A 22933-nucleotide genomic window follows, 5' to 3' on the forward strand; every position below is an offset into this window, starting at 1 on the left:
AAGTCATTTATATTTTTAAAAAATGCAAGGCAGCTAGGGGTGGGGTGGGGGAGGGTGCAAAGAAAGAGGAAAGGCTGGACAGTATAGCAGAGACCAGATGGTGGCATGTCAAGATAGCAGCAAGGCTGGTTCCTCCTGAGGGCTGTGAGGGACCATCCGTTCTGTGCCCCTCTCCCAGCTTCTGGTGGCTGCTGGCAGTCTTTGGTTTCCTTGGTTTGCAGAGGCATCACCCACATGCCAGCCGTGTCTGAACTTCCCCTTTTTATGAGGAGACAGTCACACTGCATCAGGGCCCACTCCAATGACCTCATATCAACGTGATCATCTGCAAACAGCCTGTTGCTAAATAAAGTGACATTCACGGGCATTGGGGATTAGGACTTCAACATCCTGTGTGTGTGTGTGTGTGTGTGTGTGTTGGGCAGTGGCGGTGGGGGGGGACACACTTCATAAGGGTCTTAGAAAGTGTCACAATCGGACCTGTGTTTCAGACAAATAACGGTACCTCCAATGAGAAGGAGATATTGAGGGCTAGAGTCAGGGAAAGGAGGATAAAGATCAGGCCATTGCATATGGCTTGCTTCTACACAGTATAAAGAGATGACAAGTGGTGGGTAGATTCAAGGGACATGTGTTCAGCAGAAAGGACAAGAAAGGACTGAGTGGACATATAGGATGAGAGAGTAAATAAGGGGTAGGAGGGATCAAGGATGCCCCCATTTCTGGATGGGAACCTGGGTGTGGAGAATGGTACCATTTGATGAGACAGGAGGTGGCTCAGTGATAAAGAATCTGCAGACGAGGGTTCACTCTCTGAGTCAGGAAGATTCCCTGGAGAAGGAAATGGCAATCCACTCCAGTATTCTTACCTGGAGAATCCCATGGACAGAGAAGCCTGGAGGGCTATAGTCCATGAGGTTACAGAGTCAGACACAACTGAGCGACTAGGCAGGCACACACACACACACACACACACACACACACAATGAGACAGGAATTCAGGAGGAGTGCATTTGGAAAACAGGATTCTGAATTTAGGAAATGCTACCTTATTTTCTCAATTTTCTCACAGGTTTTATAGGTATAGCTCTTCTAAAACTGATCTGAAGGACTTTACTCAGGTCTTAATGCCCTTGCAATATTCGACCCTGTTACTCATTTTTTCTTTTTGCAAACTCTCTTCTCCATGAAAGATTATTTACATGTAATTGCAAAATGAATAATTCCATTTTGAAATCCTGCTGTCACCTCAAATACCTAAAACTGAACTCATCGTTCTTCTGACAAAAAATCTCATCCATACCCCATCCCTCACCTCAGTCCAGCCAGCGGTCTACCGTTAGCCCTGGACAGACCCGAGTATTCTCAACCCATATTTTTTTTTCTCATTCTCACACGTGGTCAAAGTTGCATCTATTTTTCCCTCAAGCATGTGTGCATGATCAGTCACTTCATTCATGTCCAACTCCCTCAGTCCATGGGATTTTCCAGGCAAGAATACTGGAGTAGGTTGCCATGCCTGCCTCCAGGGGATCTTCCCAACCTAGGGATCGAACCTGCATTTCCTGCATTGCAGGCAGATTCTTTAACTGCTGAGACACCAGGGAAGTCCCTTTTTCCCTCATAGTCTTTCCCAATCTTGTGCTCTCTGTGCCTCTTCTACCTTATTTACGCCCTTACTACCATAACCCTTGGGCCGTGCATCAGCTTCCTAACTCACAATTTCCTGCCTGGCTTCTCTTTAACCCACCCTGCCTCTCACCGCTGCATTACTCTTCATAAAGCTACACTGTCCTCCCAACACTGTCCTGCTCGTGAATCAGCTGACAGCACTCATCACCTCCAGGACAGTGTCCAAACTCAGCCTCCATCCATCTTTCAAGCCTCATACTAACACCATAAACCCTCTGGTGCGCTTCAACTGGTCTGTCGACCCTCTGACATGCCTGGCACACCTTCTCACTGCATCTATCAGACTCCCGTGCCCTCTTCCTGCCTGGTCTCCCCACTTCCTGTATCTATAAATCTCAGTCATCTTCCTAGAATCAACAATAAGACTAGCTACATAATTTATGAACCCCAGTGCAAAGTGAAAACATGGTCTTTCTGTTCAAAAATGATTAAGAATTTTCAGACCCTGACAACAGACCGTGGAGCCCTTCTGAGCACAGGGCCCTGTGTGCTATGGGCCTCACACTCATGCAGCAACCCCGATCCAAGAATCCTTCCTAGACCATCAAACTATTCCTTCTTCCCTTCCTAAAATCTATATTGTTTGCTTATAACCCTCTCTTTATATTGACAGCATACCACCTTTGTCAATTAATCCCTATGACTCTCTCTGTGTTTGCAGCATCTTTGTTGGTTCATCAAGATCTTGTTGTTGTTGTGTGCTATGCTGTGCTCAGATGCACGGTTGTGTCTGACTCTTTGTGGTCCCATGCGCTGTGGCCTGTCAGGCTCCTCTGTCCATGAGATTCTTCTGGCAAGAATACTAGAGTGGGTTGCCATTTCCTACTCCAGGGGATCTTCCTGACTCAGGGCTTGAACCCACGTCTCTTGCTTGGCAAGCAGATTCTTTTACCACTGCGCCACCTGGGAAGCCTCCCAGCTGTTATTAGGAAATTACTATGTGCCAAGCCCTCAGAAAACAAGATCGAAAGACTCGGTCTCACAAACTGGAGGAGTTTACAATCTGGAAGGTTACCAAACACACTGACAATTATCATCCCCCGCGACAAACACCATGCCATGGAGTGGAGAAGCAGGCGGGAAGGCATCTTAGATGTGGAGCTGAACTTCCACAAGTGCATAGGAGCTGGTCAGGCAAAGGAGGGAAAAGAGAGTGACGAAGGGCATTTCAGAAAGAGGGACCAGCATAGACAGATAGTGCAGAGAATGTTATGTGCCTCTCCCAACGGAAACATCAGCTTCCAGAGGACAGGAATTGCACCTTCTCCTAGCACCTAACATGATTCATTGCTCATAGTACAAATACAATAAATATTTGGTTCGGTGAGAAGGTAAGTTGATTCTATAAACAATATGGCATTTCAAAGTTAAATCAAAGAGCAAAAATAATTAGATGTCTCAAATATACCTCTAAAATTTACACTCTCTAAGCATTAGAGTACTTCCAGAGAATTTATATATGCAGCTGCCATATAAAGACTGACTCTTACACCTGTTTAATGCTAATTTTACTATCCCTTTTTGATAACAGTTCAGTGAAAGCTGATGAGAGCTCTTATCACCAGGTAGATTATAAAAGGAAGAGGCTCCTCATAGCTGCAAATTTTATTTTCACAAAATGTTAAGTACATAAAAATGTTATCTCTGCAATATTTCTAAGTATTAAAAAGTTGAATCCAGCACACTACATGGGCTATGACCATTTCAAAAGCAGACGGTCTGTGCATCTTTAGTTTATAACAACGCCCTAGATACTCACTGACATTTAATAACCCATTGGCACCAACAGAGTCATTAAAACGGATGCAGGCTGAAACGTATGCTACCTAAGTTCAACTTCTCATGCAGGAAATGCAATATTTTCTCAACTTTTGTAAACGGGTATGCTGCTACTGCAGCTGAGACCATGTTTGAGATGTTCCCAACCACCAAGAATAGAAGTACAAGGACAAGAATGTTTAAATAAGCACATTCAAAACAATCTGCAGTAGGGAATGGCAACCCATTCCAGTATTCTTGCCTGGAAAATCCCATGGACAGAGGAGCCTGGCAGGCTACAGTTCACAGGGCCAAAAAGAGTCAGACATGACTGAGTGCCTGAGCCTGCACATAGAAAACAATAAAAGAAAAAGTGTAAAGTAAGTATTCAGATAGAAAGCCAAGAGCCTGTAACAATGCAAACCAAAAAACAATCAAAATTTTAAAACAAACAAGAAAAATATTTGAGGATGGTAGACAGGAAAAGCAAAAGGACTGAAATTTAAAATTTTAGAGAAAAATCCTAATTCCATTGTACACTAGCAGATCTTGAGTCAGGCATTTCCTCTTTCCTTAGCTGAACTTGCATGTACATTGGAGAAAAATACCACCTATATCATAGGGTAACTTCAAAAATTAAATCAGTTGATACACACTAACTGTGGTCCTTGTTAGTGCTAAATTTTACTTGAATCTGAATTCATAAATTGTTATTTATATGAAAATAACTAAATATTTCACTATATTGATTCAAATTCATTCAATTAATCAATCTTTAAAATTAAAATTCAACTGGAATTGATTTTGTATCTACTCTTGCTCTGTGCTGGGTACCATAACACATCTTATTGAATACTTTCAACAAACCCAAGTGGCATTTACTTTATTTTACCTATTTATTTACTATTTTTTACTTGGCTGTGCCAGGTCTTAGCTGCGGCAAGCAGGCTCACTGTTGCCACTTGCCAGGTTCTCTAGTTGTAGGCATGTGGGATCTAGTGCTCTGACCAGGGATTGAACCTGGGCCCCTGCATTGGGAGTGCAAAGTCTCAACCACTGGACCACTAGGGAAGTCCTTACTCTATTCCAAAGTAAAGAAACTGAGGCTCAGATGAAAAGTTCTTGTGCTTTCAGTTATCTGCACTGTAACATGAAAATATTTCTAATCAAGTTCTCCATTCTTTAAATAGTGTGAATCAGCTGCTGATTCTCTGCATCCAGGCCAAAGGAAAGTCAGCATAGCTTCAGTGAATTCATACAACACAGTTTCCGGATTTCAATCACTCACTCATTAAGCAAGTGTTTATTGTGTACACTGATATGCCAAGGAAGACGCAAAACAAATCACCTAGGTAAAGAGAATCTTAGGAAACTTGTGCGGTAGAAAGTTAAAACCATGAAACAGATGATTTTAGATTAGTCTGGTGGCAGACAAAAGGAATAGATGGGAAGTGACTGGAAACAGAAGAATTAGAAAAACAGGGCTATGGATAAGGTATGAGGCAACAACTGCCAGGCCTGGATGGTAGCAGTGGGCACGGAAGCAAGAGATATTTCTGAGGCTGACTACAGAAGATAAATGAGAAGATGACTCAAGGATGACTTTGAGGTCAGTCAGCTAAAGAATTCAGGAAAGAGGGATCTCTTGGATAGAAATGTGGCCTTCAGGGAAGGCAAGGATGAAATCCACTGGGCCACGAGGAGATTAAGGCCACACTGAAAACGCTCAAGGGAGCTCACCCGTGCAAAATGCAAGCTACGTAACTGGAGAGTGAGGCTGGGTGAAGGCAGAACATACAGACTGGAGCTTCACCACCATAAAGCTAACTAAAACCGTGAGATGGCATCAACAGGAAGAAGGAAGGAAGCACTGCTGGATGGCATCCAGCAGGAAGGAGCACTTAGATGTACATGAGCAGAAGTCCCAGTCCTGACATCTAACATTAAGAGGGAGAATCTAGAAAGATGGTACTGTTGAACCTATTGGCAGGCAGCAAGCGAGATGCAGACATAGAGAACAGATGTGTAGACACAGCTGGGGAAGGACAGGGTGGGGCAAACGGACAGAGTAGCATGGAAACAGATACACTACTATATGTGAAATAGACAGCCAGCGGGAATTTGCTCTGTGACTCAGGGAACTCAAACCCAGGCTCTGTGACAACCTAGAGGTGGAGGATGGGCTGGGAGGTGGGAGGGAAGCTAAAGTGGGAGGGCACATATGTATGCCTACGACTGATTCATGTTGGTGTGTGGCAGAAACCAACACAATCTTGTAAAGCAATTAAAAATAAATTAAATAAAAATAAATTAAAGCAATTAAAAATAAACAAATTTTTTAAAAAGGGAGAAAAGAGCCAATTCGATCAATTTTTTGGCATGTATGGGACTATATTTAAATAAGACTATTTTATTATTTCCATTACTTTATAGATTAGATAATAAAGGACTATATTTTATTTTTCTGTACCCAGTAAATGTTAAATATCAATAAGAGAGAAGGCAAGTACACTTTAAATTCTGCCCATTTTGAGAAGAACTGTACTCAGGGAAAGGAAATCACAGCTGAACATGAAGTCTCTTCAACCAAAGAGGAATATTAAGAATCCATTTCCATTTACACCAATGTGTAAGATCTGTTTCCACCAGCACGTCCCTGGAAGTGCTCAGCAAGTCTGAAAACGTGCTTCTGCCTGCACTGATCCCAATAAATTCATCCACTATTTTCCTCATTCACCCTCCTTACTGCAAGGCACTCAGCCGGACACTGAGAGGTCAGTGGCGGATGAGATGGACACACTGCTCTTGTGGAGTTCACAGTCTAGTCCATGACGGCTCATAGCCTGCCTCTTTGCTTCCAATCCAAGGCAATCAGGACCGAACCTCAGTGACATTTCTACTGTCCCTTGCTCACGTACTTCCTTTTATTTCTGACTATGCTAGGTCCTCACTGTGGCATGTGGGCTTTCCCTGCGCGCACCAGGCAGGCTCTCCAGTCCAGGGCACAGCCTTAGTTGCCCCGCTGTATGCGGCATCTTAGTTCCCCGACCAGGGATCGAGCTCATATCCCCTGCATTGGAAAGTGGATTCTTAACCACTGGACCAGCAGGGAAGTCCCTTGTATTTCTGAAGGCTGAATGCGTGTTAACCAGTAAGTGGAAGTCTTCTTTTAGATGAAGTAGTCAGAAAATGGGACAAAGATATGCCCTGGTGGTTACACATTTAACCCTGAGTAGTTCTGTGGTTCCTGCTACTGCTCCAGAGGGCTGTGCTCGTTGCTTACACAGTGAGGTTCTGGGCCTTCCTTGCTTTTCACTCACTCAGTCGTGTCTGACTCTTTGAGACTCCACAGACAGAAGCACGCCAGGCTTCCCTGTCCCTCACCATCTCCTGGAGTTTGTTCAAACTCATGTCCATTGAGTCGGTGATGCTATCCAACCATCTCATCTCTGTCGCCTCCTTCTCCTCCTGTGCTCAATCTTTCCTAGCATCAGGGTCTTTTCCAGTGAGTCAGCTCTTTGCATCAGGTGGCCAAAATGTTAGAGCTTCAGCTTCAGCATTAGTGCTTCCAGTGAATATTCAGGTTGATTTCCTTTAGAAAGGACTAGGAAGGCTCTGTCCTCCTTGCTCTCCAAGGGACTCCCACAGAGGCTTCCTAGTCCTTTATAACCAGTAAGAGGAATAAGAACATGAGAGGGAGAAGAATCCTTTGTCACCTCATCTCCTTTCTCATCACATTTCTCCTTCCCACGTAAATCAAGAGAAATGAAGGATAAATGAAAGATAAACAGGAACTTCCCTGGCAGTCCAGCAGTTAAGACTTTGCCCTCCAATGCAGGGGTTACAGGTTCGATCCCTGGTCAAGGAGTTAAGACCCCACATGCCTCTCAGCCAAAAAACCAAAACATGAAACAGAAGCAATATTGAAACAAATTCAATATAGACTTTAAAAACGGTTCACACACACAAACAAAATCTTTAAAAAGATAAATAAAAATACATAGTTTAAAAATCAAGAATAAAAACAAAAACAGGCCACTGAAGAATTAACTTCTCCAAAACTATTTCCAGGGGTGGGGTAGATTCACTGAAGCTACTGAGTTTATAAAATTTCATTTTGTAAGTATTCAGAAGGAGGAAGCAAACTTCAGAGGAAGTGTGTACCAACTCCGCAAGGTGGCAGCGGCAGGCATCAGTGAGCACACAGGATTGTTCTAATCTCTAAGCCATTTCCCTGTGTATGGTTTGAGTCATTCTCAAATACCTCCCTGGATCAGGGAGGTAACTAAATAGAGTTAAATGTGCCAAGAGTAAGTGACAGGGACCAACACACTTTGGAAAATGTATGTCTTATCCAAGATAGTAGAAGAAGGAATGAAAATTGTTCAAGAGAAACCAATAATCTGGATTCTTCCAGGAAATCATCTGATGTTTTTTTAAATATCAGCAATGGATTTTAAAAAACTTCAATGTCATCTTGGTTAATCTGTGATTCATCCAGAGGTCATTAATTTACAACTGCAGGTCTGTGGCAACTTTGCTGTGTTTGCATGGAAACATGAAACTCATCACAGGTTTAGAAACATGATTCACCTTAGTGCTGGAAATCAGTGCAAGATACATAAGAATGCCAAAATGACCCAAAGGAAGCAGCATACAGTTATAATTGAAATGAAAAAAGAGAAAAATTTAAAACTTCAGAAAGATGAAAAAATAATGACCATTACTGGTGTACGTACTGGATGAAGACTGACAGTAAAAATGATACTAAAAGGTTGATAACAAATCATGCAAAATGTTAAACAGGCTTGACCTATGTATTAATTATCACCACCATCATTATCATCATCTGCTAGAATCTAGGAGAAAGTCTTTAGTGTGATACATATTGTATATCTAATGTTAATTCAGAGGAGGAAAGCTAAGTATTTTGAGTAATAATATTCCATGGCAAATGACTGCTGAAAGTTGTGGCAAAGTACGGGTAAGTCCATTGGTTCAAAGTCTGTTTCACAAAAGCTTGTGTTGAGGTTCTAGCACAGATTCATGCATCCATCCATTCATTTGACAAATATTTATTGAGCAAGTACTATGTGCCAAGTATCATCAGAGGCACTGGAGATACTATACTGCATGAATCAGACAAAAAGTTCCTGACCTTTTCAAGTTGGTATTCCAGTTGAGACAGATAATATATTAATACAAGACACACTGGTTTATTCTATATTAGATGATACGTGATACATCTTAGGGAGAAAAAAAATCAGTCAGGGAAGGAGAATAGAAGTTTGTGTGTAGAATGTGTGCATCCTTTTGCAGGGAGAAGCGTGAAGTGGATTTGAGAATGGATTTGAAGTGGATTTGGTCCCCATTCCAAACAGGGGGAGCAGGAAAGGCCTCACTGAGGAAGTGCCATCTGCATAGACACATGAGGGAGGTGAGGGCTGACGGTGAGGGAGCAGAAGTGGACCAAGGCTTGAGGTAGGGTCAGGAAAGTCCAGGCAGAAGGCACAAGTGCAAACGCCCCGAGGGAAAGGCATGTGTCACTTTCAATAGCAACACGACGAAGCCAAGAACTAGGAAGGGGCAGGCAGCAGCAGCTGAGGTCAGAGAGGCCTGATCACACAAAGGCTTTTTGCCAGAATTGGATTTTTCCCTGCAGGAAGTCACGCCAGGGAAGGCGGTCTAATAAAAGGAGTTACGGGATTTGACATATGTTTTATTTTTACTTTTTTTTTTGGCCATGTCAAACAGCTTGCAGGATCTTAGTTCCCCAATCGTGGATCAAACCCAGGTCCCCTGCAGTGGAAGCGTGGAGTCCTAACCACTGACTGCCAGGGAAATCCCTGACATATGTTTTCAAAGAATCCTTTTGACTGCTGTCTTGACCTGAAATAAAAGAGAGCAAAAGCAGGGGCAGTGAGACCCGCCAGGAGCTGCTGCAATAATCTAGGGGAGAGACAACTATGGTTTGGACTAAGGTCTTGGCAGCGGAGGTGGCAAGAAGGCATCAGATTCTGCGTAGATTTTTACATCAGCGCTGGAAGGATTTGCTGACATGCTCTGTAGCACATGAGAAAATGAGGTCAAGGATGACCCCAAGGGCTCAGGCCTGAGTCATCAGAAAGATGCAGCTGGCATTAACAGACATGGGGAAGACCAGACGAAGAGCAGGTTTGAGGGGCTGGGGGAGAACAGCAAGAATTCAGTTTGAGACCCGTTAAGCCTACTGGGGATTCAATTAAGAGATGCTGAGTAGGCAGCTGGATACAGTGTCTGGAGGTCCACACTAGCTTTAAATTTGAAGTCATCAGCATATATTTGGTATTTAAGGCTGTGAGGTTGTATGAGATCACCTATAGGGTAAATACAGATAAAGAAGAAAACAGATCAAGCTCTGAGCTTTCGGGCACTCCAACATAAAAGGTTAGGAAAATGAAGAGGACTGGTAAAGCATACTAAGGAACTCTAAGAGAGGTAGGAGATAAACCAGGAGACTGTGATGACTTAAGGCCTAGGGAAGATAGATCTCAAGTTAAGAAGATTCAACCTTTGGAAAGTTCCTGATGGTCATATGAGGACAGACAACTGACCATTGGATACAGAAACATGGAGGCTGTTAGTAATCATGTGAGAGCAGTCTGATGGAAGAGACAGACTAAAGTCCTATGGGAGAACGTCTCCGAGAGAATGGGAGGGAAGAATTTGGAGACAGCAACTATCAACAGATTTCAAAAGGTTTACTGTAACAGGAAGAAGAGAAATGTTGCGGAAGCTTATTCAAGGGGGAAGTGGGCTCAAGAGATTTTTTTTTTTTTAAGACAGGAGTAATAACAGTTTGTTCCTATAATTCCAGGAATTACCCAGCAGGGAGAAAGATAAAAATAATGCAAGAGACAGAGGGGAGATCTGTTGGAGCAATTTTCTTGAATAGATAAGAGAAGATGAGCTCCAGTGGACAAATGGTGGGGTTGGCCTTGGTTAGGAGCGGGGACAACTCATCCACAAAGACAGAGTGAATGGTCACACTGAGAGCTGTGGAAATTCTGATTGCCTTTTTTTTTTTTAAGGATCAATTATGGTGCTTTTTTTAAGGATTTTTTTTTTAAGGGTCATTTTTAAAAGTCTTTCCAATATTGTTTCTACTTTATGTTTTGATGTTTGGGCTGTGAGGCACGTGGGATCTTAGCTCCCAGACCAGAGATTGAAGCCCTGCCCTCTGCACTGGAAGGCGAAGTCTTAACCACTGGACTACCAGGGAAGATCCGATTGCCTCTATTTTCACAGTGAAGGATTTGGGGAAAGGAGCTGCAGAAGGGTTGTAGAAAACTATTTAATACAAATAATTGTCTAGGAGTTTGGAAGAGTGAATGTTTTAGGAGCCGAGGGTATAACGGCTGAGCAGTATCCAAGGCTAGGGATTAACATTTTAAAAAATATTTTTAATTTCTTAAACTTTTATCTTTGAAGTCATTTCAAAATTACAAAAAAGACACAAAAATAGTTCAAAAGAATTTCCATATGCACCTCATTCAACTTTCCTAAATGTTAACATTTAATCACAGTATAAGTGACCATACCAGAAAGTTATCACAGATCCACCTTCACTAAACTACAGACTGAAACTACTGAAATTTTAAAAAACTTTCAAATTTAGCAAACTGTTGTATGAATGTTCTTTTCCTAGACTAGGATTCAATCCACAATCCCATATTCTATTTGTTTTTTCAGTCTCCTCTAATCTGGGGCAATTCTTCAATCTGTCTTTCATCACCTTGACACCTTCAAAAAAGCTAGTCACAGAAGATCCCTCCGTTTGGGCTTGTCTGTTTCCTCACAATTTAAATCAGATCTGTATTTTTGACAAAAGTGAGGTGTCCTTTTCAGTTCATTGCATCATGGGGCACATGACCTCTGCCAGGGTCCTCCACTGTAAAGGTACTATTTCCTTTATAATTAATAGTGACAAATAGGTGATCATGGATTTTAAAATATAAGCAGTCTGCATGGTTTTTCCCCCACCCTACACATCTCCACCGGCATAGGTACTGAGCAGGTGGAGGGCTGATTTTAAAACGTAGTTTATTAAGTGAGGACCTCAATCAAGTTATAACCTAGAACAGTTGCAGATGCCATCAAAGAGAAGAGTTAACAGCCTCAATAGATTTTTCAATGTAAATCAAGACAATCAATTACAGAAAAGGATGTTTGAACGATTGATTATCATAGCAGACAGACTGTCCTGATTTTAAAGTTTTCCAGGACTGGTTGATTTATACCCATCTTTACTGGAAATACTTCTGGAAAATACTTCTGAAATCCATTTTTGTCATAACAGACTTAAATAAGCATACTTGCTGAGGTGTGGCAGGGGCCACCACAATCTTGTGAAGTGATTGTCCTACAATTAAATATATTAATTAAGAAAAATATATATATTTTTAAAAAAATAAGCATATCTGAAAACAGCCTTCTGAAATCTAACCTGTTCATAAGTAGAAAAGATGTTCTAGACTTTCATTCATCCATCTAACATAGTTATTGGACCAATTTGTAGTTCAGTCGCTAAGCTATGTCCGGCTCTTTGCGACTGCAACATGCCAGGCTTCCCTGACCAATATCAGGCCCCAAACTTGAATACCTGATTTGTACTACAGGTCATAGAAAAAAAAGATGTGCCAAATACCTAATTAAAACATTCCAGGGCTCCATGAAAAGTCAAGTGAAAGTGACAGTGAAAGTCAATTCAGTCATGCCTCGCTCTTTGCAACCCCAAGTCCATGATATTCTCCAGGCCAGAATACTGGAGTGGGTAGCCTTTCCCTTCTCCAGGGGATCTTCCCAACCCAGGGATTGAACCTAGGTCTCCCACATTGCAGGTGGATTCTTTACCAGCTGAGCCCCCAGGGAAGCCCCCATGAATAGTCAAGGTTTTCCCAAATGAAACTGAAAATACGATGAAATATTCTGAACTTCTGATAAAGAAGATGTGTCTAATTACACATTTTTCTTGCAATAGGATCTGGAGCTACTCTATGGCATCAGCTGTATACTTTCAAAGAAATGGAGGCCAGGGGCAAGATGAAAAACATACCAAACCACAAGTCAAGAGATCCTGGATCTAACTTTGACTGAGTTTCAACCTGTGTGGCCGATGAAGTCTGCAGAGCAAGGTGATTAAGAGTGCATGCTCTGGAGTTAAAAAAGCTTGGGTTCCTAACCTAATTACTAGAGTTATTGTCTTTGTGCCTTTGGACAAACTTATTAATCCCTCTAAGCCTGTTTCTTCATCACAACAGGAAAAGTAAACAACACTCACAACCTAGCATAGTTACAAGGTACACAGAAGAGATGCACAGAGCGCATTTAGCAAAATGAACAATACACAGCATATGCACCAAACAGAAGTCATATCTAACAATCTTTATTATAGTTACTATTATTATTAGTCACCATTCTGCACTTCATTCTACATAACTGTAAAATGAGTGGCATCAACTAGACCAGAATTTCTCTAACGTGAATAAAAATCTGGGAAAATGAGCCCAAACTTCGAGAGTTGTCTTTATTTTTATGAAAAAGCACACATAAAACTTGGCATAAACTGCTCATACCATTAGATTCCTAAAATATAAATCCAAAATCAGGTTAAAATTAAATTCAGAACAATAAGAACCAAATCAAATTAAGTATTTTAATGAGGCTAGCAGTGATTTTCTGGAATCAAATCGCCTCATGAACATGGTGCTGATCCCCTGTGGTGCGGCTCCTTTTGTGTTCACCACCCACATTGTCTTCTATGTTCTCCTCATTTTTCCCGCTTCACTTTCTTTGAACTACTGCAGCCTTCAATGGCATCGCTTGGCCTTCACTTTACATGAACTCATGATTTACTTGGAGCTGGTACTTTCTCATTAGCTCTTGAAAATCATGGGAGGAAGCTGGCCTCAATTCCAGATGCATCTCTTAACGCAGATCCCATGAATTCCCAGCTCCAAGTCTTTTAGTCACTCTCTACTGCCTGTCAGGATCCTAATATTTAAGTCTCTCCCAGACTTACATTTTCAGCCTTACCTACCCAACTTCTCCCTAGCCAAACTAGGAGAACTTCGTCATAAATTGAATTTCCTTGTCCCTTCAAAACTTACATGTTGAAACCTAATCCCCAGGGTGATGGTTCTGGAGGTGAGGTCTCTCAGTGGTACCCTCATGAATGGGATTAGTGCCCTTATAGAAGAAACCCGGAGAGCTCCCTGGCCTCTTCCATCATGTAAGGGCACAGCAAGAAGACAGTTACTTATGGAACAGAAAATGGGCTTCACCAGACACCGAATCTGCTGGTGCCTAGATCTTAGACTTTCCTGCTTCCAGAACTATGAGAAATAGATGTTTACTAGGCACCCAGTCTGTGGTATTTTTGCTATAGCAGCCAGAACAGACTAAGACACTTGCAAAATATTCTTTTAGAACTTGCTGAAATTTTCTTTATGGCCAAGTAGGCATCAATCTTAGTCAATATTTCTTGTGTACTGAAGACCCTGTGTGTTTTCTGATTACTGGATACAGTTATCTATAAATGCCTGTCAGATCAAACACCAGTTGGGTTATTCAATTCGTTTGCTCAATCTCTTAGTTACTGAGAAACGTGTTTTTTAAAAATCCCCATTTCAGAAGTGAATTTATCAATAACCTCTCCTTGTAATTTTGTCGATATTTAGAAGTTGTGTTGTTAGGTACAGACAGTCTGACGTTGACATATCATCTTGATGAATCATTTCCTTGCATCCTTAAAAAGTAAGTCCATGAGAGCCTACTTTGTGCAATATTTGTATATTTCTTGCCCAGCCTAATAGTCAACTTTCTTGATACTTCATTGGCTAAGGTGTAGATTTTCTAGGTCTGGAGAATGGGTGTCAGTTTTGAGGACATTCTCATTTAATTTTCACAATAACCCCACGTAGGGAAGGCACAGTTACTGTCTCAGTTTTACAGATGTGGACATTAACAGTCAGATGGTTGAGAAACTTGATCAAAGTTATACAACTAGTAAATGGTGGAGATGGTACTCAAACCATGCTTGTTTGGCTTTGGGGCCCAAATATCTATTATGTCTCATCTTAAATAGCTGAGGTAGATAAACTGGGTATATTAGGTATACACACACACACACACACACACACACACACACACACACAAAGATCCCTTCAAAATCACCAGGGGGAACAATAAATACTAAAATATAAAAGTAGGCAAGACACTAGAAGAAGTATTTTATAATAGAAAACATTCAGTAATAAACAGAGAAAAAGATGTTTAAGCTCATTAATGATCATATGCTAATTAAAATAAGATGTTACTCCCCACCTCTTAGAGTAGCAAAGATTAACAAATTGATGAATTCCCAGGATCAGTTAGATTGAAGGAAAATAAGTATTCTTACACACAGTTGATGGGTGCTTAAATCAAGACTTCTAGAACACAAATAGGGAATATGCAACATGGAAAAAAATTCTCACATTTTTGAGAGAACAGTAAGGTTATAAAATAGCAATGGGGCAGAATATTTTAAAATTTAACCCATGGCTGATTCATGTCAATGTATGGCAAAAACCACTACAATATTGTAAAGTAATTAGCCTCCAATTAAAAAAAAAGATAAAATTTAAAAAAATATATGTGTGTACATGTATATAAAATACTTTTAATTATATATATCATATTAAACTGTTAACAGTAGTTATCTCTATTCGAAAGAATTACAAGAAATTTTTCTTCTCTCATTTTTTAAGCTGTATAATTGATTTTTCAACAATAAGCATACATTAATTTCATGACTCGTAAGCCTGCAAAATCAAAGGCTTGGATTGGAAAGAGTAAAGTAGGTCTGTACTGTCCCATAAGATGGCTGAGATAAAATATTAGGTGAAAAAAATTAAGTTACCAAATACTATAGATAATATAATCTCCTTACATAAAAGTTATATATTATATACATCATACATATATATAAATTCTAGACTATTAAACACCAAACATTAAGGATTGGGGAGAAGACAGAGAAGACATTTATTTTCTATCCTTCTGTATTATTTTTTCCCAATAAGCATTAACCAGTTTGTAATTAAAACATTCAATTAAAAATATGAAAGTTGGAGGAGCCGCTGCTCAAAATCCATAAAGCAGGCACATACTTTTGTTCATTAAATCACAGAAATATCAAACTCAAGGCTTCCACCCACCAAAGCTTAACAGATGTTATTTAATAGCAAATAAAATTACCCAGTCTAATACTTGAAAATCAAATAGATTATAGACATTCTTACTCTAGTATATGGAAATATACCAATATTGGTATAACTGAATTGAATATTGGAAAATACTGGTCAATGCTGTAAAGTATTAACATATTGAATAATTATTTAGCTACACATGCTAACTGGGGATTCCCCGGAGGCTCAGAGGTAAATAATTCGCCTGCGATGCAGAAGACACAGGACACTCAGGTTCAGTCCCTGAGTCGGGAAGATGCCCTGGAAGAGGGCGTGGCAACCAACTCCAGTATTCTTGCCTGGAGAATCCTATGGACAGAGGAGTCTGGTGGGCTACAGTCCATGGGGTTGCAAACAGTCGGACACAACTCAAGTGACTAAGCATGCATGCACACACCGATTGATTAATTGATCAATAACAGCTCATGAATGTAAATTAGTCATAGAACCTCAGAGCATGAATATGGAAGGAGGCTGATAGGTGAGGAAACAGGTTCTCAGAAGAAGACCATGGGAGGCAGTAATAGTCTGCTGAGTCCCAGTTCAGTTTTAGAAACTTCCTAGATGGATAATAACACAGATGACAATCATCCCAACAGGTCTTACGCCTCTTCCTATGGAGACTGAGGATGGAGCGCTCCTAGAGTGACTCAGTAAAAGTATTTCTTATGTAAATTTCACCATCGATCGCACATTCAACAAACATACCCATTCTTTAAAAAACAATGTATAAAAAACCCTATAAAGGGCTATTTACTGTTTTAGGAGACAGGATCTTGATCTTTCCTCTGATTGGGGCTGTGGTACCTCCAGCTTCCTGTACTTCACCCAGACCCCATCAAAAGCCTGTCCTTTCTAAGACAGGTACTATGAGGCACCAGGCAGAGAGGTGCCTGTTCATCTTTGTGCAGATGTTCCTGAAAGGCAGAGGTCACCTGGGGGAGGCCTAGAGGTCAAGCAGGAGACACAGTCCTCACCTGCATTTCAACCGAAGTCCTTCCCCTCTGAGGCTGCTTCATCCTCCAGCCACAAATGGTTAACTCAAAAAAATTCTGACTTCTCCATAGACATACCTTTCACTACTAGAGCAAGTTCTTGAAGCATTCAGTGTTCTAATACTTCCACATGTTATAGAGAACATTTCTCTTTGAAAATGACTTTTTCCCCTTGAAAATAATAAATAAGTAAAATACATTTCTTTCTTTTTTTTTTTTTTTTTCCAGACTACATGCCTTGTGGAATCTTAGTTCCCTGACCAGGGATTGAACTTCTATCCCCTGCAGTGGAAGCGTAGAGTTTTAACCACTGGATCACCATGGAATTCCCAAAATACATGTATTAAAAACACTTTGGACCAAGAATAGTCCTCAGCTGTGGGTCTAAAAATCACAGCTGCTCTAATTCATTACAGCTCCTGTTACAGCTCACAGGACAAGATTAGCAAAACCGGTCCTTCTTGTTCCTAACTAAATAATTCCTACTATGCAAATGGTGGCAAGCCGGATTTGTTACACACGTGGTTCTACTTTCAATCACTGTGGTCTATCGCCTTAGCTCCTCACCAACCCCATCTCCCTTCACTGGGGACATCAAGCGCCTCACAACTATGTGCTGAGAAGAAGCAGAGACTGAAAGTGAGGAGATGTTTTTTCCTCTTCCCCAAAGGGATCACTTGGGCAAAGTGATATGTAAACGTACAAATCCCCTGGAAGCAGTCCTTTTCAGTGTAGGGAGTCTGGGTTTGGGAAGTGGGGCTTGGGGCAGAAGGGGATGGTCTGGTTTCCTTAGATGTTGCTGGAAGAAGTGGTGACTAAAAGTATCTCCGGATGGGTCTGATGCAGGTGGTCTGGGGAGTGATGGGAGGGTGCAGGGTTCCTGGGTGCAAGCAAAGTACCCCGCCAGCAATGGCATGCAAGGTCTCCATGACTCAGGACAAGGTACCCTCTAATGAGAAGCAGGCGCACAGACTTCCTCTCATGCTATTTGGTGGTTTGCTGAAAATCTCTTGTAGTTACTGAACCTCTTCTCTAAAGCAAGTCTTAAGCAGAGCCATATATTAACATGTCAAACAGATTAAAAGGGTGGTTTTTTGCTTGGATAGAAGTGGAGGGAAGAATAAAGCCCCATAATCTGTCTTCCCTAAAGCCCCTGAACAGAGCTGGACACCACATCTCTCCCATTAGAGGGTGTTGGTTCGCCTGGAATAACTGGCAGAGGAAATGAAGGAGGAAAGTAGCCGTGTCCTGGGACTCAAGGATTTCAATCCTGATACAACGTTTGACATCAAAACACCTGGAAGCTAAGATCCCATGTGCATTGCCGCCAACAAACCAAAGCATAGAAGCAATATTATAACAAATTCAACAGAGACTTTAAAAATGGTCCACATCCAAAAAAAAAAAAAAATCTTTAAAAGAAAGCGTAAGGCGGGGGTGATTGAGACTGTTGTAAATCTTGAACTGTCAAAAGCAAGCTAAACTTGCTGTGTGGTCCTGAAACAAAAGGGATGGTGCTGTGAGTCCAGCTGTGGTGTAACCAGTGAAAAGTTCTTCCCCAACACGGAGCAGATCAAGCACCGAGACAGGTCCAGGCAAGCAGCGCTCTTCCCTACCACGGTCCCCACACACAGTTTAAGCCACACAACACTTAGGACAGACGGCATAATACGGCTTCGCTTGTGGCTCAGTGGTAAAGAATCCTCCTGCCAATGCAAGAGACATGAGTATGATCCCTGGGTCAGGAAGATCCCTTGGAGAAGGAAATGGCAACCCACTCCAGTATTCTTGCCTGGAGAATTCCACAGGCGGAGGAACCTGGCGGACTGCAATCCATGGGATTGAAAAAGAGTTTACAACTTAGCGACTAAACAACACCGCCACTTAGGAACAAGGGCATAAAACAGAACGAAAGGTTTGAAAAACCAATCCACCATATTTACTGTTTAAGATCATAAATTGCTACTTGGCTTAGAATGAAGAATAAGTTCATTACAAAGCATTTCTGCTCACCTATGGCTCTAAATGCTAGAGGTCTATTTTGAGGACTGAACCAGGAACAAGGAACTTCTATACCTCATGGGAACTGCATGTGCCTTTTGAAGTTTGGTACTAAATCCTAGAAGGTCCCAAGGATTCAGTAGATTGTTCTCCCAAAGTCCAGAGTGCAGATTAGAAAAAAAAAACAAAAACAGAAAAAGAATGCTTTCAGAACATCTTTCCCTCTAGCAATTCCAAAGAGGGTCACTCTGCAGCTCTTTGGGCTTTTCCACTTTTGTTTTGCTCACCAGCTGGCCTGGAGGACACCGAGAACAAGGCATCCTTCATCTCTGGGTCACTGGTTGACACTCATCATGGATTAGGAGCAGTTCCATCAACGCTGATGGCGACTCACGGACTCAACTCACCTGAACGACATGGGTCCAGGCACACCACTGCACTAGGACATTGTCAGGCACGAGCTGTCCCATGGTTGCTCCGCAGCCCAGAGGTGTATACAGACCAACGGCAGAACAGAAGGCCCTGCCTGGAGCATTTGTTAACAATCTGAGAACTGCATACCTCTTTCACCAACATATCAGAGATGTTAGCACACCAAGTGTGATATTTTATGGATAAATGCCCAGGAGTCACCCTTGAACCCTCCAAATTTAACTTTAGTTAACATCAACTATAATCACATAAAGCAGGGACAACACAGACGGGAAACCTGAGCCATTTGTTTTTAACCACTAGCATCTAATGAGAACTCAACTCTACCCTGAAAGAACTTAAGTCCTTGACCCAGTTCTCTCTTTAAATCCTCACAATATGCTGAGTCAGGCACCATTTTACCCCTATTTTACAGGTGAAGAAACCACAGGAGCTTAGAAGGGTTGAGTAGCTAGATCAAGGGCACAGAATTATCAAGCGGCAGCCAGGGATCTGAACCCAGCAGAGCTGAGCTATGCTGCTTTTGGTTGACACTTGATGCAAATAACAATTTTCAATTAACATGAGAACTCTGGGGTAAGATACAACATAAAATCAACACTTAGACGAATCCCTTCCACAAGGTAAGTAACCACCATCAACATTTCATCACTCACAGAATGAAAGACAATGCTTAAGTCAACTTAACATTAAGGAAACAAATATTATTTGCCTTTTTCTGGTGAAGGACACAATAATACAACATATACAGATACCTAATATCATCTGAAGGGCTTCCCAGGTGGCTCAGTGATAAAGAATCTGCATGCCAATACTGGAACAGTAGGAGACACGGATTCACTCCCTGGGTCAGGAAGATCCCCTGGAGAAGGAAATGGCAACCCACTCCAGTATTCTTGCCTGGAAAATCCCATGGACAGAGGAGCCTCGCAGGCTACAGTCCCTGGGGTCGTCAAAAGTCAGGCACGACTGAGCATGCCTGCAACACATGCATGCACACGCAATATCAGCAGGTCCCAGATAGTCTAAAGCGATCACTGAAACTAAGGAAATACAGAACTATTTCTGAGTATTCCAGGTAGTGTGGATAAATAACATTATTCTACCTGAGCAATGTAATAAAAAATGTTTAAAAATTTAAAAACTTCAAGTTGTCATAACTATATATAAATAAAGCCTTTGAAAAGATTTAAAATGTCATTTTAAGGTCTAAAATTATAAAGCTTCCCAATGAATCACCTGTTGTTTTCATAAAGTTTAAAGCTGAGCACCTAGCAAAGAGCTTTACACATAATTTCCAATAAATCATTCTGGAATGAATGGCTGAATTCATGAATGTGCTTTTAAAACAGATAGACATTGTTCTTTCATTATGTTTGGGATTTTTTTTTTTAATTCTGTAATGCAGGTTGTATGACCTTCCCTTATTAATAATTTTTTGAAAAAAAAAATCCCAGGACTATCATCCTAAAAGACAACAAGAAAAAACTAAATAATTGGTTAAAAATTAATTAAGAACAGAAATGAAGTTTTTGCTTGTGCAACGAGATGTGTTTGTGTTAGTGTGTGTTAGTCGTTCAGTCATGTCCAACTCTTGCAACCCCATGGACTGCAGCCCACCAGGCTCCTCCGTCCACGGGATTTTCTGGAAAAAAATACTGGAGTGGATTGCCATTTCCTTCTTCAGGGGATCTTCCCCATCCAGGAATTGAACCCAGGTCTCCCACATTGCAAGCAGACTCTTTACCATGAGATAGGAGAGGTTTTAAAAAAAGAAGCTACTTTAAAATATCTTTATTAACATTTAAGAAAATACAAAATTGTTCTGTATGAAGCAAAATGAAAGAACATGAAACAAAAGTATATGTTTAAGCCATTGTGACTGATAAAAGAGTAAAGACATTGTTTAGTATATATAAAAAACTCAGGTCAAGAAAATATCTCTTTCTCAAAAGCATTTTTGAGCCTTGGCTTACCTTGGAGACTTAACGGTTTACCCAATGTGCCCTCAAAATTAACTATTCATTTTTTAAAAGAACTTCTAAGAATTAACATGAACATAAACATAAAAATCACTGCAGTTATTTCCATAAAGTAAAATGCAAATTAAATTTATGCTGACCAAACTATTTCATAAACCTCCATTCCTTTTTAAAAGGAAAACAAATTAACAGAGCCTTATACAGAAAACACTGAAAATTTCTACCAACAGTTCACACACCATTCCAACAAAGCTGAGTCTTTTCACCAATAGCAAATCTGAGATCCCCCAAATATCCCCCACTCATTAGAAAAATCAATAGCACTACCTGCAGGGTGCACAAGGTTGCTTGTGCATAAGGCTTTTATCTCATTTTTAGCAACATTTTTTAAAAAATGCAGGATGTACACAGCCTTGGCACTCACCATTACCTTGGCCTCCTGAATACAATCTGTTAAAAGTGTTGTGGTTCAGTTTGACAAGCTTCATCGCACAGTTCTGCCAAATTGCAAAGCTAATGGGACAATCAAAAGGCTGCCTGTACTGTACATCAGGTAAAGGAAGCCTTTAAAATCAAAGAGGCAGTTGTATTATTTAAAGAGATATGATTATTTAAACAAAAACAAGGAGAAAAGGAGATCGAGGTAGCAATACTCTCCAAAATTTTTTTTAAATTAATAAATTAAGTAAAAATAATAAAAGAACCCAAATTGAATGTAATGTGTACTTTCTAAATCTGGCCTGCACTTGTACATCATTTCCATAGATAAAGCATATAATTTGTGTTAGAAAAACTGATATAGATATGTATATATATATGTATATATATATACACACACACATATAACACCAAGCCATGAATTTAATTTTCATAATCACAATCTCATTTGCCTAAACGTTCCATGCTAAGTAACAGAAGTAGGAAGCAGTGGAAGACAAAATATTCACACCTCTGGAGGTTACATATTAATCAGCCCTAGTTTCTGCCTGGTATTTGCTAAAAGAAATCTGCAGGCAATGAAGCCTGATGCCTGATTGCATGTGTGACAAAGCGTTTTTTAAAAAACTATTGATGAGAATATTGCTTTGATTTTTGACTATTGCAATCCTAAGCATAAAATTCAAAGGCCAAGCACTGGTGGGTAAAACTTAATCTCAGTAGTTCTTGCAGTTGAAACAACTTTTATGAGGACAGAGAGGGGGAAAAAGTGAAAGCGTTAGTCTCTCAGTCAAGTCCAACTCTTTGGGACCCCATGGACTCTAGCCCACCAGCTCCTCTGTCCATGGGATTCTCCAGGCAAGAACACTGGAGTGGGTAGCCATTCCCTTCTCCAGGGGATCTTCCTGACCGAGGGATGGAACCCATGTCTCCTGCATTGCAGGCAGATTCTTCACTATCTGGACCACCAGGGAAGCCCCAAGAGAATAGGAACCCGACTCTATCTATTGGAACATAAACGTTTTTTATGGGTAAAAATATAAACATCTTTCACACTTACAAAATATGCACAACACATATTACTTGAGGTAAAATCTAGCAAATCAGATTTGCTTGCTGTCAACTCTCTTTCTGAGAAGCTAACTGATCTATGCAGTGGACACAGACAAAAATGGAATAAATTCATGGTCTGGGGCAGCAGTGTAATTGGGACATAGCTATTTTAAAATTGAAAGAAACCACATGCAAAGGAAAACATAGTGTAGAATATTTCCCGGAATCTGATTAAATATTGTTTTTACTTTTCCACTTTTTTTTTTATTGACTGTTTAAAAATATATGCTTGTTCCTACGGACAAAAAGGAAG

Source organism: Odocoileus virginianus, chromosome 8 (genome assembly GCF_023699985.2).
Source record: "Odocoileus virginianus isolate 20LAN1187 ecotype Illinois chromosome 8, Ovbor_1.2, whole genome shotgun sequence".
Taxonomy (NCBI): Eukaryota; Metazoa; Chordata; class Mammalia; order Artiodactyla; family Cervidae; genus Odocoileus; species Odocoileus virginianus.